The sequence below is a fragment of the Phyllobates terribilis genome, unplaced genomic scaffold (genome assembly GCF_046119375.1).
Source record: "Phyllobates terribilis strain yellow unplaced genomic scaffold, ASM4611937v1 Scaffold_366__1_contigs__length_1906876, whole genome shotgun sequence".
Taxonomy (NCBI): Eukaryota; Metazoa; Chordata; class Amphibia; order Anura; family Dendrobatidae; genus Phyllobates; species Phyllobates terribilis.
This window is the reverse complement of record NW_027363126.1, coordinates 1,583,597-1,599,853: the sequence shown is the minus strand read 5'-3', so window position 1 is coordinate 1,599,853 and position 16,257 is coordinate 1,583,597. Positions and strand designations below refer to the sequence as shown.

Sequence of the window (16,257 nt, the reverse complement as noted above, 5' to 3'; positions counted from 1 at the left end):
CTGGAGCCTCAGACACCTCACTTGTGAGGGTAAGGCACTCATCCTGCGTAATGAGGTCCTGCCCGTCTTGCAGTACACGGCGCAGGCCTGGCCCCCACACGTCACTGTGTGCAGGGCCATTACCAGGACAGTGTTTCACTTTGTCTGGGGATCCAAGATGGACAGAGTCAGGCGGGCCGTCATGTACAAGGAGCCTCGCAAGGGTGGGAAGGGCGTTCCAGATATCCCCACCCTCCTGCGATCCTCTTTTGTGTGTGATTGTGTCCGCCGGACTTTGCAAGTCAAGAATGGCTCCGCGGGCAGGTCCATGTCTCGCTTCTTCCTGCTTCCTCTTTGGAGGCGACTCGGCTGGGACAAGTGGGACAGCTCCTTCCCCTACAACTGGACGACGCCATGGTTCTACGGAGACGTCGTTCGATTTGTGGGGGAGCATCAACTGGAGGGACTCAAGCCCGACTTGTGGAAGCCCAAAACTATCCACAAGCTAATCAGAGCCAAGGATGACGTGGAGAACATCACAGGACTTCACCAGGACACGCTGGAGACTGTGTGGACAAATGTGTCGTCTGACAGGCTGACCAACGGGCACAAGGACTTGTCGTGGATGGCGATTCAGGGCGGACTGCCCGTCCGGTCATTCATGCATGCCCGGAACCTGTGCAAGACCCGGTACTGCCCAAGGTGCCCCTTCGTGGAGGAAACATCTTTGCACACTTTTTGGGACTGCGGATTTGCACAGCGCCTATTGACTGCACTTGAGGACGACCTGAGGAACTCTGTCCCCAGGGCGAGCCTATCGCACCATTCTGTGCTTTACGGACTCTTCCCTGGGGTTCATACCGTCGGAGCCATCCAGGAGGCTTGGCGCCTTATGAACTGCTTCAAGGATGCCGTTTGGGTCGCCAGGAACCGGCTCATCTTGAGGAGGGAGAGGATGTCCATCCAGGACTGCCGCAGGCTGATCCACAGCCTGCTCAGAGACTATTCCATCATGGACGGTCCGGAGGACGAGGACGAGGACTAAACCCCTCCTCCCCCTCTCCCCTTATGTGTCTTGTCTTTCAATAAAGCTTCGGGCCTGTGATTTTCCCCTCCCCATCCCCTTTTTCCCAATCCCCATCCCTTATCACGGTTCGTCGTACTGTATTGATTGACATGCTTTTTCTTTCAGATTGAGTGTTTTGTGTAGCATAGGGGTGTGATGTGTCTAGTTAGTGCGTCGTATCCTCATGCTATGTAAATATGATGTAGAATTCTGTGTGTACTGGGCTGCGGCACTGTACACTGTCTGTTAACTTATTTTTTGTGCTAATAAAAGATATATTCAATCAAAAAATCTGTTCTTATCAGTTTAATATCTGATACGTCCCCTATCTGGGGACCATATATTAAATGGATTTTTAGAACAGGGAGATGGAAAAAGAGCTTGCTCTGTCCACTCCACGCATTGACCTGGTATTGCAGTATCTCCAGGACCGGTGCACCCCTTCTTTAATGCAGTTTCTAAAATCAGAAAGAATTGAATTCAATGTTTTTTGTTCATTTTGCTTGTTTGTCGGATTTTGGGATGGACTCTTTGGCTTTGCTTTTCTTCTCCTCATTGGATTTTTCATGTTCAAAGTTGCAGAAGCCAGATTACAAGCTCATTTTGGTTCAACTTCAGCAACTGTGCATTGCATTGCCATGTAATGTGATGCAATGCTATCTTTCTAGCTCTCCCTTTTTACTTCCTTTTGGATAAACAGACATATTAGGCAAGCATTTTGGAGCTTTCACCTAAATAACTACAGGTGGTGAGATAAGCTGCACAATATAATTGACCTTTCAGTATATTGTTGCACACACACCATCTATTTAGCAAATGCCCTTGTTATCAACAGCAGCCTTTTAAACTCACCTGAGCTAACAGGTATGTGCGCTGGTTACTCTGCTGCGCTTAAAATTTCTTTTTTGGTTTGCTACAATGCCTTTTCTGAAACGTTGTCTCCTTCTGCTGGAACACTGACTTCTTTCATTTAATGCCTGCAGACTATAAAAGAGAACCCAACCCAAAAAGTTTGGTTGATTAGTCTGTGGCATTCTGTTAAACTGTTGCTTATGGCGGTCTCTGTGAGCTTCTCAGCGACATTCAGCCAGCCAGGTATCCTGCCTGCAGTAGATGGAATGTGGCAATGGAACGCTGGCTGCGCGTGTCATAATAGGCTCTGAGCCTTTATATACCTGTGCACAGCAGCAGCCACCTTCAGTCTGCTGCTGGACAGCCAGCAGCAGCAGCAGCAGGAGAGGTATGTAATCAGGAGCCCTCTTGCTAAGGGTAGACAGCTGCTCGTTCCACCCCACCCCCCGCCTTAATTGGTTCTCCTCCCTTCCAACGGTGTTGAGGCGGGTGGGAACAGCAGGGGGTGAAGGTGCTGTGTTTAAAGAGGTGGAGTTATGCAGATCTAAAATGCGTGGATTGCAGCAGCAGCAAGCCGAAAAGTGCAGGCATGTAAGGGATCTAGAGGTTGACAACATGTCTTCTTAACGGGAGTCCAGGAGTTCATCTCCACAAATGGACTTTTCAGGATCCTTGGGTGGCTCCGTAGTTTGAAACCAATTCTGGTTATCGCTTCTACGGCCTTTTGGCTAAGATCAAGTGTAGTATCTGTTCTTATCAGTTTAATATCTGATACGTCCCCTATCTGGGGACCATATATTAAATGGATTTTTAGAACAGGGAGATGGAAAAAGAGCTTGCTCTGTCCACTCCACGCATTGACCTGGTATTGCAGTATCTCCAGGACCGGTGCACCCCTTCTTTAATGCAGTTTCTAAAATCAGAAAGAATTGAATTCAATGTTTTTTGTTCATTTTGCTTGTTTGTCGGATTTTGGGATGGACTCTTTGGCTTTGCTTTTCTTCTCCTCATTGGATTTTTCATGTTCAAAGTTGCAGAAGCCAGATTACAAGCTCATTTTGGTTCAACTTCAGCAACTGTGCATTGCATTGCCATGTAATGTGATGCAATGCTATCTTTCTAGCTCTCCCTTTTTACTTCCTTTTGGATAAACAGACATATTAGGCAAGCATTTTGGAGCTTTCACCTAAATAACTACAGGTGGTGAGATAAGCTGCACAATATAATTGACCTTTCAGTATATTGTTGCACACACACCATCTATTTAGCAAATGCCCTTGTTATCAACAGCAGCCTTTTAAACTCACCTGAGCTAACAGGTATGTGCGCTGGTTACTCTGCTGCGCTTAAAATTTCTTTTTTGGTTTGCTACAATGCCTTTTCTGAAACGTTGTCTCCTTCTGCTGGAACACTGACTTCTTTCATTTAATGCCTGCAGACTATAAAAGAGAACCCAACCCAAAAAGTTTGGTTGATTAGTCTGTGGCATTCTGTTAAACTGTTGCTTATGGCGGTCTCTGTGAGCTTCTCAGCGACATTCAGCCAGCCAGGTATCCTGCCTGCAGTAGATGGAATGTGGCAATGGAACGCTGGCTGCGCGTGTCATAATAGGCTCTGAGCCTTTATATACCTGTGCACAGCAGCAGCCACCTTCAGTCTGCTGCTGGACAGCCAGCAGCAGCAGCAGCAGGAGAGGTATGTAATCAGGAGCCCTCTTGCTAAGGGTAGACAGCTGCTCGTTCCACCCCACCCCCCGCCTTAATTGGTTCTCCTCCCTTCCAACGGTGTTGAGGCGGGTGGGAACAGCAGGGGGTGAAGGTGCTGTGTTTAAAGAGGTGGAGTTATGCAGATCTAAAATGCGTGGATTGCAGCAGCAGCAAGCCGAAAAGTGCAGGCATGTAAGGGATCTAGAGGTTGACAACATGTCTTCTTAACGGGAGTCCAGGAGCTCATCTCCACAAATGGACTTTTCAGGATCCTTGGGTGGCTCCGTAGTTTGAAACCAATTCTGGTTATCGCTTCTCGGCCTTTTGGCTAAGATCAAGTGTAGTATCTGTTCTTATCAGTTTAATATCTGATACGTCCCCTATCTGGGGACCATATATTAAATGGATTTTTAGAACAGGGAGATGGAAAAAGAGCTTGCTCTGTCCACTCCACGCATTGACCTGGTATTGCAGTATCTCCAGGACCGGTGCACCCCTTCTTTAATGCAGTTTCTAAAATCAGAAAGAATTGAATTCAATGTTTTTTGTTCATTTTGCTTGTTTGTCGGATTTTGGGATGGACTCTTTGGCTTTGCTTTTCTTCTCCTCATTGGATTTTTCATGTTCAAAGTTGCAGAAGCCAGATTACAAGCTCATTTTGGTTCAACTTCAGCAACTGTGCATTGCATTGCCATGTAATGTGATGCAATGCTATCTTTCTAGCTCTCCCTTTTTACTTCCTTTTGGATAAACAGACATATTAGGCAAGCATTTTGGAGCTTTCACCTAAATAACTACAGGTGGTGAGATAAGCTGCACAATATAATTGACCTTTCAGTATATTGTTGCACACACACCATCTATTTAGCAAATGCCCTTGTTATCAACAGCAGCCTTTTAAACTCACCTGAGCTAACAGGTATGTGCGCTGGTTACTCTGCTGCGCTTAAAATTTCTTTTTTGGTTTGCTACAATGCCTTTTCTGAAACGTTGTCTCCTTCTGCTGGAACACTGACTTCTTTCATTTAATGCCTGCAGACTATAAAAGAGAACCCAACCCAAAAAGTTTGGTTGATTAGTCTGTGGCATTCTGTTAAACTGTTGCTTATGGCGGTCTCTGTGAGCTTCTCAGCGACATTCAGCCAGCCAGGTATCCTGCCTGCAGTAGATGGAATGTGGCAATGGAACGCTGGCTGCGCGTGTCATAATAGGCTCTGAGCCTTTATATACCTGTGCACAGCAGCAGCCACCTTCAGTCTGCTGCTGGACAGCCAGCAGCAGCAGCAGCAGGAGAGGTATGTAATCAGGAACCCTCCTGCTAAGGGTAGACAGCTGCTCGTTCCACCCCACCCCCCGCCTTAATTGGTTCTCCTCCCTTCCAACGGTGTTGAGGCGGGTGGGAACAGCAGGGGGTGAAGGTGCTGTGTTTAAAGAGGTGGAGTTATGCAGATCTAAAACGCGTGGATTGCAGCAGCAGCAAGCCGAAAAGTGCAGGCATGTAAGGGATCTAGAGGTTGACAACATGTCTTCTTAACGGGAGTCCAGGAGCTCATCTCCACAAATGGACTTTTCAGGATCCTTGGGTGGCTCCGTAGTTTGAAACCAATTCTGGTTATCGCTTCTCGGCCTTTTGGCTAAGATCAAGTGTAGTATCTGTTCTTATCAGTTTAATATCTGATACGTCCCCTATCTGGGGACCATATATTAAATGGATTTTTAGAACAGGGAGATGGAAAAAGAGCTTGCTCTGTCCACTCCACGCATTGACCTGGTATTGCAGTATCTCCAGGACCGGTGCACCCCTTCTTTAATGCAGTTTCTAAAATCAGAAAGAATTGAATTCAATGTTTTTTGTTCATTTTGCTTGTTTGTCGGATTTTGGGATGGACTCTTTGGCTTTGCTTTTCTTCTCCTCATTGGATTTTTCATGTTCAAAGTTGCAGAAGCCAGATTACAAGCTCATTTTGGTTCAACTTCAGCAACTGTGCATTGCATTGCCATGTAATGTGATGCAATGCTATCTTTCTAGCTCTCCCTTTTTACTTCCTTTTGGATAAACAGACATATTAGGCAAGCATTTTGGAGCTTTCACCTAAATAACTACAGGTGGTGAGATAAGCTGCACAATATAATTGACCTTTCAGTATATTGTTGCACACACACCATCTATTTAGCAAATGCCCTTGTTATCAACAGCAGCCTTTTAAACTCACCTGAGCTAACAGGTATGTGCGCTGGTTACTCTGCTGCGCTTAAAATTTCTTTTTTGGTTTGCTACAATGCCTTTTCTGAAACGTTGTCTCCTTCTGCTGGAACACTGACTTCTTTCATTTAATGCCTGCAGACTATAAAAGAGAACCCAACCCAAAAAGTTTGGTTGATTAGTCTGTGGCATTCTGTTAAACTGTTGCTTATGGCGGTCTCTGTGAGCTTCTCAGCGACATTCAGCCAGCCAGGTATCCTGCCTGCAGTAGATGGAATGTGGCAATGGAACGCTGGCTGCGCGTGTCATAATAGGCTCTGAGCCTTTATATACCTGTGCACAGCAGCAGCCACCTTCAGTCTGCTGCTGGACAGCCAGCAGCAGCAGCAGCAGGAGAGGTATGTAATCAGGAGCCCTCCTGCTAAGGGTAGACAGCTGCTCGTTCCACCCCACCCCCCGCCTTAATTGGTTCTCCTCCCTTCCAACGGTGTTGAGGCGGGTGGGAACAGCAGGGGGTGAAGGTGCTGTGTTTAAAGAGGTGGAGTTATGCAGATCTAAAACGCGTGGATTGCAGCAGCAGCAAGCCGAAAAGTGCAGGCATGTAAGGGATCTAGAGGTTGACAACATGTCTTCTTAACGGGAGTCCAGGAGCTCATCTCCACAAATGGACTTTTCAGGATCCTTGGGTGGCTCCGTAGTTTGAAACCAATTCTGGTTATCGCTTCTCGGCCTTTTGGCTCAGATCCAGTTGGGGGAACCCTGCTGGGTCTGGGTCGGGGGGCTTTTGGCGTGGAAGGCGACTTCCGGCGTTTTTGGAGCTGCGATCGAGTGCCGTGGGCATTGTACTAGGAATGGCTGCCATCAAGAATACTGTTCGGCTGACTGTTGCTGCTGAAATGAAGCATTCCTTACAGTTGGGGCATATTGTGCAGGATGTGATTATGGATCTGGCATGTATCGAGTTGGATAAGATTTTCTGCATTCAAGAATTCCCATCTTCTGGTAATTATGACATTTCCTTTTACCGTGAAGAAGATTGCCTTAATTTTTTCCAATATCTAAAGGAGCACAAAGACCACCAGCATATGAGGTACATTTCTGTTACTCCTTTATTTTCGGCTGTTGAGAGGCCTCTTGTTGTACATATGTTTAATCCCTTCATTGACACTACTTTAATCAAGGCTTTTTTGTCAAGATATTGTTCCTCTGTGAAGGGAGGCATAGCCCAAAGGAATATTTTTGGCGTTTACAATGGGAATTTGAAGTTTTGGGTCCGCTTTAAACCTGACTCTGAAGGTGTTGGAGGGACCATGCATCCTCCAGCGAATTTTTCAATTGGGGGTAATAGGGGGTTTCTCCACTACCCTGGGCAACCTACCTTCTGCCGTAGTTGTTTCCGTTATGGGCATTTAAAGGAGGACTGCCAGCAAGGGGTTACCTGCAGGAACTGTAAAAGAACTGGACATGATGCAGGGGCTTGCCCTTACCCCCCTGTGTGTGATCTGTGTGGGGGTGTGGATCATACATGTAGGTCCTGCCCAAGTCTGAGTGCACAGCATACCCTTGAGAGGAGGCGTTTTGATAGGAAAATGGATGCCCTTAACATACGTGCAAAGCTCCACTCTGTGGAGGATGGTGAGGGTGCTGGTGTAATACCTCCTGTAATGCCTGTGGAAGAGGTGGAGTCCCATCCTGCTCCAGCTGATGTGCCTGCTGGGGAGAGTAGTACTGGACTGGTGGTGTCTGAGGTCCTCCAGGTGCTTGGAATGGAGGCTAATGACGCCCTTGAAGTATGCAAAGTAGCTGAGAAGCCTGAATCTGCCCAGGGGAATGCTGGGACTATTGCTGGCTTCCTGGAGAGTGAAAGTCTAGATATGGGTGCAGAGGAACTCGACTCTGATCTGATTGAAATGTCCTCATCTGATGGTGAAAGTCTGGGCAAGGAAAAGATATCTGCCATTGAGCTTGCTGCAGGCTTTCATAAAGTTTTTTCAAAAAAGGGCAGCAAAGGAGTTAAAAGGCTGAAGAAGGGGCCTTTGGAGAAGCCTTCCTTTGTGTCACGTAATGTGTTTGATGTTTTGAGTCCGGAGCCAACCATTAGTGAGGGCTCTGCTTCAGGGGTCACTGAAGACCCTATTTCTCCTGGTCAAAGTTTTCTTTCCAGTGAACAGGTGGCTGTACTGGAAGAAGTTATTCAGTTTGGCAGTAGTGGAACTTGAGTTTTTTGTCTCCATGTTCTTTTTTTTGTTTAGTGTTTTTTCATGACTTTGAAGCTGAATATTGCCTCACAGAATGTGAGGGTCTTCCAGTCGGCATACAAGCGTGCATGTGTGCTGGATTTTCTAGCTTCTAAAGGTTGTGATGTGGTATGTGTGCAAGAATGTGGTTTAAATAGGGCGCCTAAGAAGAATGAATGGGATTTTGGTGAAGTGGTGTGGTCATTCTCTCCCATAAATAAGAATGACGGAGTGGGGATTTTGATTAAAAATAGGGACATTTCTATATTGCAAAGTGTAGTTGTGGAGGAGGGTAGGTGTGTGTGCTTGATTTTGTGTTTCAGGGGGTGGAAATTTAAACTAATCAACATTTATGCGCATGCTGACAAGAAGCAGAGACTTGCCCTTTTTGAGAAATTGCGTTTTTTTTTGCATGGCAGAATTCCAACTTTTGTGGTTGGTGATATTAATTGTGTCCTGGACAAAAGGGGTAGAGCTGGTTCAGTGGAATCCAAAATTGACGTGACTGGAAATCTGTGGAATCGTCTGATGTCTGATTTTTCAATGAAAGATGCTGTGGATTCTAAGCCAGGTCCCTATACATACCATGCGGAAGATGGTCGGACCGAGTCCCGTTTGGACTACTTCTTTTTTTCTTCATCTGCTGTAAAATGTGTTAATTATATTCAAGAAAGGGTGTGTTTTTCTGACCATGAGTGTTTGGTGGGGAGTTTTGAGATTGCTAATTTGTTTCATGGGCGTGGAGTATGGAAAATGAATGTTAGATTTCTGCAGGATGAAAGGATGAAAATCGAGTTTGCCAGGAAGTATGCATGTTGGGTTAGGAAAAAGAAAGGTTTTGCAAATTTGTTGGTATGGTGGGACTGGGTGAAAGTAAGGATTGGTGTGTTCTTTAGGAAAGCTGGGTATATGAGAGCTAGGAAAAGGAGATGTTTGTATAAGTGGCAAAATAGGAGGTTTTCCTATTTGCATAAATGCAAATCTTTGGGTTTGGACGTTAAGTACGAGTTGGAAAGGGCCAAGAGAGAGATAAAAGAATGGTTTGGGGAGGAGGGTAGGAAAATTATTTTGAGATCTAAAATTGAGGTGAGAGAGAAGAATGAAAAGTGTACAAGTTTCTTTTTTAAGAGGATGTGTGGGGGTGGACGCGACATGAATGTTATGTTGGACAAGAATGGTTGTGAGGTGTATGGGAAGGATGTGATTGGGGTAGTGGCTGATTATTATAAGTCTTTATATAAAAGGAAGGAGTGTGAGTTGGGTGGTTTTTTGAGTGTGATTGATAACTTTGTGCCTGTGTCTGAGTTTCCTTTCTTGTTAGGTGAAATTACGGAGGATGAGGTTAAGTATGTGGTTTCCAAGTCTGCTAAAAACAAGGCTCCAGGGGGTGATGGTATCCCTTGGGAGTTTTATGCTAAGTATTGGGAGTTTGTTGGGAAAGATCTGGTGGCTATTATGAAGTGTTTGTTTTCTGGATGTGGGATGACTGAGAGTATGAAGCAAGGTATAGTGGTATTGTTGTTCAAAAAGGGAGATAGGCGTGTGGTAGGTAATTGGCGTCCGATAACTCTTTTGAATGTTGACTACAAAATCTTTGCCAAACTTTTGGCTAACCGTATGAGAGAGGTAATTTCAAATGTTGTTATGGAGGATCAAGGGTGTGCAGTTCCAAAGAGGAGGATCCATGAGAATGTGATGTTGGTGAGAGATATGATCGGGGATTGTATGGTGAGGAAGAAAGGGGTGATTGTGTGTGTGCTTGACTTCGAGAAGGCCTTTGATAGGGTGGCACATACGTACTTGTTTTGTGTGTTAAGGAAGATGGGGTTTCCAGAGCATCTGGTTAAATTGTTGCATGGATTGTATGAAGGGGCTAAGAGCAAGATTCAGGTTAATGGTTTCTTTTCTGATAGTTTTGAGATTTTTTCTGGGGTTAGGCAGGGGTGTCCATTGTCGCCCATACTGTTCATTTGTGCAATAGAGCCTTTGCTGCAATCTATTAGGAAGGACAAAGTCTTTAGGGGACTTTTGATTCCGGGTAGTGGGGGTAAGTACGTTAAAGTTTTAGGCTATATGGATGACATTTGTATCTTGTGTGATTCTGCCTGTGAAGTGTCAAGAGTGAAGCTTTTAGTTAATGTGTTTTGTGTGGCTTCTGCTTTTAGAATTAATTGGGCCAAAAGTAAGATGAAAGGGTTTTGTTTGCAGGACAAGTTAAACGATGATGATATGGAATGTGTGGTTTCTAAAGGTGTTAGGATTTTGGGTATAGACTTTGATGATGATTTGAAGGGAAAAGAGAGTTGGGAAGAAATAGGGGGCAGAATAATTAAAAAAATTGAGTTTTGGAGGTTACGGGATTTGTCCCTTACAGGGAAGGTTTTGATAGTTAAAAGTATTATTTTGCCTATGATACTGTATGTTGCTTTGATTTTTCCTCCATCAGCTGTGACTTTGAGGAAATTAAATCGGATTCTCTTTTTGTTTTTGTGGGGGTGTAAGATGGAAAGGGCAAAACGAGAGAAGCTAATGAAAAAGACATATTATGGGGGTTTGGACTTTCCAAACTTAGAGGTTTTCATCGGATTAAATTATGTTGGGCTGTTTTGTGAGCTTTTTTTCAAGGATACCAAAGCTGCTTGTATGTTGAGGTATCAAGCAGGCTCTATGTTAGGGCGTTTGAAATGGTCTGTACAGGATTTGAGGAAGCCTTTTTCCTTTATTTGTCCTGAGTGGTATGCTTTTGTGGAAGTGTTTGTGAGAAAGTTTAGACTTGAGAGTTTTAGCATGGGTCACTTTATGAATGAGAAGAAAATGTTAAAAAGAATGTGTGTGGACAGTTTTGCTTGTGGTATTATTGGTTTGAAATCAGCTGAGTGTGAAGGTGTTTGGAGGAAACTATGTAAGTTTGATGTTTCAAATAAGCAGAAAGATTTGCTGTGGCTGTCTTGGCATGGTATATTACCGGTAAGAGCGGTTCAGAAGAAAAGGGGGTTAGTACCATCTGACAGATGTCCTAGAGTTGGATGTGGTGGTACAGAGGACATAGACCATGTTTTCTGGTTTTGTAAGCATGCAAGGGATGTATGGGGTAGTCTGGGCAAGCTTTGTTTGGAGTTGACGGGTGTAAGGGCTCTAACGGTTAAAATGGTCATGTTTGGTCTATGTAATTTGAATAAGGAGAAAGAGAGAGTATTTTGGTTGTTCTTGGCATGTGTGAAAGAGGTTCTGTGGAATACAAGGAATTTGTATGTTTATAGGAATGAGGTTCTTGAGGTAAGTGATTGTGTAAGGATGGTTTTGGATAAGTTGTATTTTTGCTATAAATGGGATGTTGAAAGGAGTTTGGATGCGGAAGGTAAATGGAAATTTTTGAAATGGAAGCACTGGGTGTAGTGTTTTTTGTGTATGGATTTCTGGTTATGGATTGTTTGGCATTGGGTGTGACTACACATTTTTATCACTCTTCAAAAATAATAAAAATTGGCCATAATGATGAGTTTCTGTTGCGTCTAGATGTGTTGTGGAGCCCTTTGGGGTAAAGCTTCGGTTCTAGATGTTTATAGAACCTGAATGGTTTTAAAAAAAAAAAAAAAAAAAAAAAAAAATCTGTTCTTATCAGTTTAATATCTGATACGTCCCCTATCTGGGGACCATATATTAAATGGATTTTTAGAACAGGGAGATGGAAAAAGAGCTTGCTCTGTCCACTCCACGCATTGACCTGGTATTGCAGTATCTCCAGGACCGGTGCACCCCTTCTTTAATGCAGTTTCTAAAATCAGAAAGAATTGAATTCAATGTTTTTTGTTCATTTTGCTTGTTTGTCGGATTTTGGGATGGACTCTTTGGCTTTGCTTTTCTTCTCCTCATTGGATTTTTCATGTTCAAAGTTGCAGAAGCCAGATTACAAGCTCATTTTGGTTCAACTTCAGCAACTGTGCATTGCATTGCCATGTAATGTGATGCAATGCTATCTTTCTAGCTCTCCCTTTTTACTTCCTTTTGGATAAACAGACATATTAGGCAAGCATTTTGGAGCTTTCACCTAAATAACTACAGGTGGTGAGATAAGCTGCACAATATAATTGACCTTTCAGTATATTGTTGCACACACACCATCTATTTAGCAAATGCCCTTGTTATCAACAGCAGCCTTTTAAACTCACCTGAGCTAACAGGTATGTGCGCTGGTTACTCTGCTGCGCTTAAAATTTCTTTTTTGGTTTGCTACAATGCCTTTTCTGAAACGTTGTCTCCTTCTGCTGGAACACTGACTTCTTTCATTTAATGCCTGCAGACTATAAAAGAGAACCCAACCCAAAAAGTTTGGTTGATTAGTCTGTGGCATTCTGTTAAACTGTTGCTTATGGCGGTCTCTGTGAGCTTCTCAGCGACATTCAGCCAGCCAGGTATCCTGCCTGCAGTAGATGGAATGTGGCAATGGAACGCTGGCTGCGCGTGTCATAATAGTGTAGCACCCTGAGGATTCGGCTGCTACAGGGGTATTGCACCTCAACCCAGAGGTGTGATATTCCACTCCCGGGTAAGGATGGAGTGTGGAACTGAGCTCAGATAGACTGCATGCACTACATACATCCCATTTCAGAGGAGCAGGCCGACGGTACTCCCACTTAGAAATGTGCAGGTACAACCGAGCCTGTTCCTGGCTGGAGTGGGAGGGGGGTGGTACATCCCATGTAGTGTAGGGGCAGATAGGGGGAGCAGTCTGGGTAGTGATAGGAGCTCATTGGGTGCTGGTCACCTGAGCTCACACATAGAGGGATATATAAGGAGGGCACCAACTAGAATCAGGGTCAGACGCAGAGAGTCAGTCAGCTGCAGAGGACAAGTCAGATGCAGAGAGCAGGAAACAGCAGCCCTGGAGAGAGAGAGAGTGGAGCAGAGAAAGACCCAGAGGGGGAAGACTGAAGGGACCCAAGAACCCAAATTAGAGCACCGGGTGAGGAGTCAGCATCAGGGTACCGGAACCCAAACTGGTGGGGGTAAAAACAATCCCCAGCCAGAGACCGGAGACCGTGGGCAGTGTCTGCCACGGTCACCCATCACATCCACCCCGAAGGCACACCACATGAAGGGTCAGGGAACCCAGGGCCAAGGGTGTCCCAACAGAAGGCCCGAGGGAGCTGGACCTAGGTGGATCACTGGTGGGGACGGCGGAAGAAAGGACAGAGGGAGAGCTCAGGGCCACGCTCCGGACTTGTTTGGGGGTTGGCTGGATCCAGGACCTGGTGGACGCAGCACGGCTCGGGTGGTCACTAGCAGCTGGAGTGACCAGTACAACATCTGCAGTAAGTAAACACCCTTAACTGCACAACCCGACTCTGTCTTCACTGCCGTCTGCACTACACCACCACAACCCCCATCCTCTGCGCCTGTCCCCTCTGAGGCTATACCCCTCCCGTTGGGGGTTATCCCACCAAGCTGCGCATCCACCATCAGCCTCAGCGGAACCTGCTGCAGCGGCGGCCCCAGTGACCGCATCACAACGGGTGGCGTAGTCGACACAAAAGAACTCTTAATAACATCTGTAGGACTGCCACATAACCCTGAGCTTGACGCCCTGGGCACGGGGCCGGGTCACAGCCGCTCGGAGACTACAACCCCCCATCTGATCCGGTGCCGGGTATTCCCCTCAAAAAGGAATATGTCCCAGGGGGCGCGTCAACTTTGGCGTAGTCGGCAGGATTACGTGCCCGCAACACCCGGGTACTGCGTGCCTGAAGAAAAGTGCAAGTTTACCTCAGAAAGAAGTCTCCCGCCGGTTCCGGAGGGTCCACGCCATCGGACTCCATCACCAGTCGTTTCCCGCCGATTGTCCGCCATTTCCAACTTGTTCCCGCCATCTGCAGAGTTTCCCGCCACTGGGCGACGCTTCCCGCCAAAACCGCAGATTTCCCGCCTTGGAAGAGCAGCGGACGCCATTATGGACGTGCCAAAGGAGGGCAAGAGGCCACCTCCCATCGTGGGCCAGGACAGAAAATGGCGCCAAAAGTGGAAACCGCCCCCACCAACAGAGACTGTGATGCTGGAGGTGTCTGTCAGCGTGAAAGAACTACCCCTGGAGCTGACAGTCACCGAGTTGCCCCGGGACCGCCCTCGAGGTGGGAGGAGACGAAAGAGAAGAGAAAAGATGGGTGTCGCCTGGAGCAGTCTGGAGCGAGCGCACCCGGAGGCAAGAGGTCTAACGAGGAGTAGCGGAGGAGCTCACCCGGAGATGGAGAGAAAGCAGAACAGCACCGGCCCGCTGGCCAGGAGTCTGCTAGAGACCGAGGAAGGAGGGCAGAGCAGCACCGGCCCGCTGGCCAGGAGCCTGCCGGAAGCAGAGCAGAGCAGCACCGACCCGATGGTCAGGAGCCTGCTAGAGTCCACAACCCCGCTAGGTCTAGCGGAGATCCTAGCGCAGCTCCCCCGAGACCGGGAGTGTGCACAAACTGCCCTGGAGGGCCTCGCAAGGAGGATGGCCCGGGTACAGCGTGAGATACTGGCGGAGTGGAGCCGGGAGATGGCCCAGCAAGCAGAGACCAGTCAACGGAGCACGCTACCCTGGAAGAGGAAGCAGACCGCCTCTGAGGATGGCGCGGGAGGACCCAAGGCCGGAGACGGCGCCGAGGAGGGAGCCGAACGCATGGAGGCAGGTAAAGGGGACGCCTATACCCCAAGCCGTGACACCGCTTACCTGTCCCAGCTCCCCGTCGCAGAGCCCGAAAGTTCCCCTGCTGTGCCCGTAGCCGCCAGGTCACCGCCATGGACTAGGCCCCGACCGGAAGCCGCCGCAGCGACCCCTGTGACGTCACGCGCCTCGACCCGGAGCGTGACAAAGCAGGAAATACCACCAGCCTGGTCGCAAGGCCTAGTACCCCCGGGCGCCGCATCACCAACAGCGCCCCCTACCTCCGCGGAGCCTCCGGCCTAGCCGCAAGGCCAGGTAGCCCAGGGTGCCGCCGTCCTAACGGTGCCCTTCACCTTCCAGGTGCCCCAGGCCTGGCCGCAAGGCCTGGGCAACCCGGGCGCCACGACCACCGCGCCCGCGCCCGCAATACCAAGGGTGCCACACCTGGGGGAGGACCTCTTCAGCCAGCTCACATGGCCGGACGGGCGGCCCTTCATCTGGCCCGAAGGATACCATGAGCTGGAGCGGCAACAAAGACTAGGGCCCTTGTGTGAGCCCCTGATCCCGGCTCCGAAGCCCGTGACTCGGGTCTCGCCTCCTTTAGAAGAAGCCCAATTCGTGTGGGACCCCACGGGAGAAGATTTGATGGGGTTCACCGGAGAAACTCGGGCAGTCGCCGCTGAGCGTACTGAGTGTTGTCGTCAGCAGCTAGCAGAGTTTAAGAGAGAACGGGAGGAGAGGCGGGTCAGAGAACAACAGGCCCAAATCCGGAGCGCGGAGCAGAAGAGCCGGACTAGGAGGAACCCCCCGTGCAGCGCATTGTCCCCGCACCATCGGGACAGTGATAAAGTTCAACCCGCAGCATGGGTGGGGCTTTATTCGGGACCGTAACAACCGCGGTGACGTTTTTGTGACTCGCAGAGACGTCGAGTCCCACCTGCCGGAAGGTCACAAAGGCCGTGACCTCTACGTCGGAGACGAAGTCACCTTCACCCGGCACAAGTGTGCCAAAGGACCTTACGCCCTCCACGTACACCGCTTGACGGAGGAGGAGTTGCGGTACGGAGAGGAGGAGCCAGAGGACCCGGACGGGTCTGAAGAAACATCATATCAAGAAAGAGCAGGAGGAAGACGCCGTTGAGTGCGGCAGAGCAGAAGCTGTAGATAGTTACCCAATCGGGGTATAAAGAAACTGAAACTGTTGATACTTATATATAGTCCCCGTTGGGACCAGCTGAGTGAACTGTTCACCCGTTAACCCCTTAATCCCACAGGCTGAGGACTGTGAGCAGCCATTTCTTTCCCTCCTTACCTGGCCGAGGACTGAGAGCGGCCAACTTCCCTGTATATAGTTGCGCTTCCTAAAGCGCCCCCTACCGGTTTTATAGGAAAAACCAGTTTTTCTAAGAGACTGTCGCACTTTTTCCCGGACACACGTTGCACAGTGTCCGGAGGAGGAACCAGAGACGAGAGAAGTCTACGAGAATGTTTATATAAAAAAGTTTTTATATATATATAATGTTTTATATGTTCATATGAAAATTTTGTATGTTTTGGTGTTTTTGTCTTTACAGCCCGAG

At 47.7% G+C, this 16,257-nt stretch overlaps 5 non-coding genes across 5 annotated transcripts; all 5 read left to right on the top strand.

Moving 5' to 3' along the window:
- Positions 1-1,296: 1,296 nt before the first annotated feature.
- On the top strand, positions 1,297-1,489 carry LOC141223031 (U2 spliceosomal RNA). The gene has a single exon (XR_012290741.1). It is a non-coding gene; the product is annotated as a U2 spliceosomal RNA (small nuclear RNA).
- Positions 1,490-2,604: 1,115 nt separating this feature from the next.
- On the top strand, positions 2,605-2,796 carry LOC141223018 (U2 spliceosomal RNA). Its single transcript, XR_012290731.1, has one exon. It is a non-coding gene; the product is annotated as a U2 spliceosomal RNA (small nuclear RNA).
- Positions 2,797-3,911: 1,115 nt separating this feature from the next.
- Positions 3,912-4,102, top strand: LOC141223116 (U2 spliceosomal RNA). Its single transcript, XR_012290786.1, has one exon. It is a non-coding gene; the product is annotated as a U2 spliceosomal RNA (small nuclear RNA).
- Positions 4,103-5,217: 1,115 nt separating this feature from the next.
- Positions 5,218-5,408, top strand: LOC141223115 (U2 spliceosomal RNA). The gene has a single exon (XR_012290785.1). It is a non-coding gene; the product is annotated as a U2 spliceosomal RNA (small nuclear RNA).
- A 6,208-nt stretch (positions 5,409-11,616) lies between these two features.
- LOC141223055 (U2 spliceosomal RNA) lies at positions 11,617-11,804 on the top strand. The gene has a single exon (XR_012290760.1). It is a non-coding gene; the product is annotated as a U2 spliceosomal RNA (small nuclear RNA).
- Positions 11,805-16,257: the final 4,453 nt, after the last annotated feature.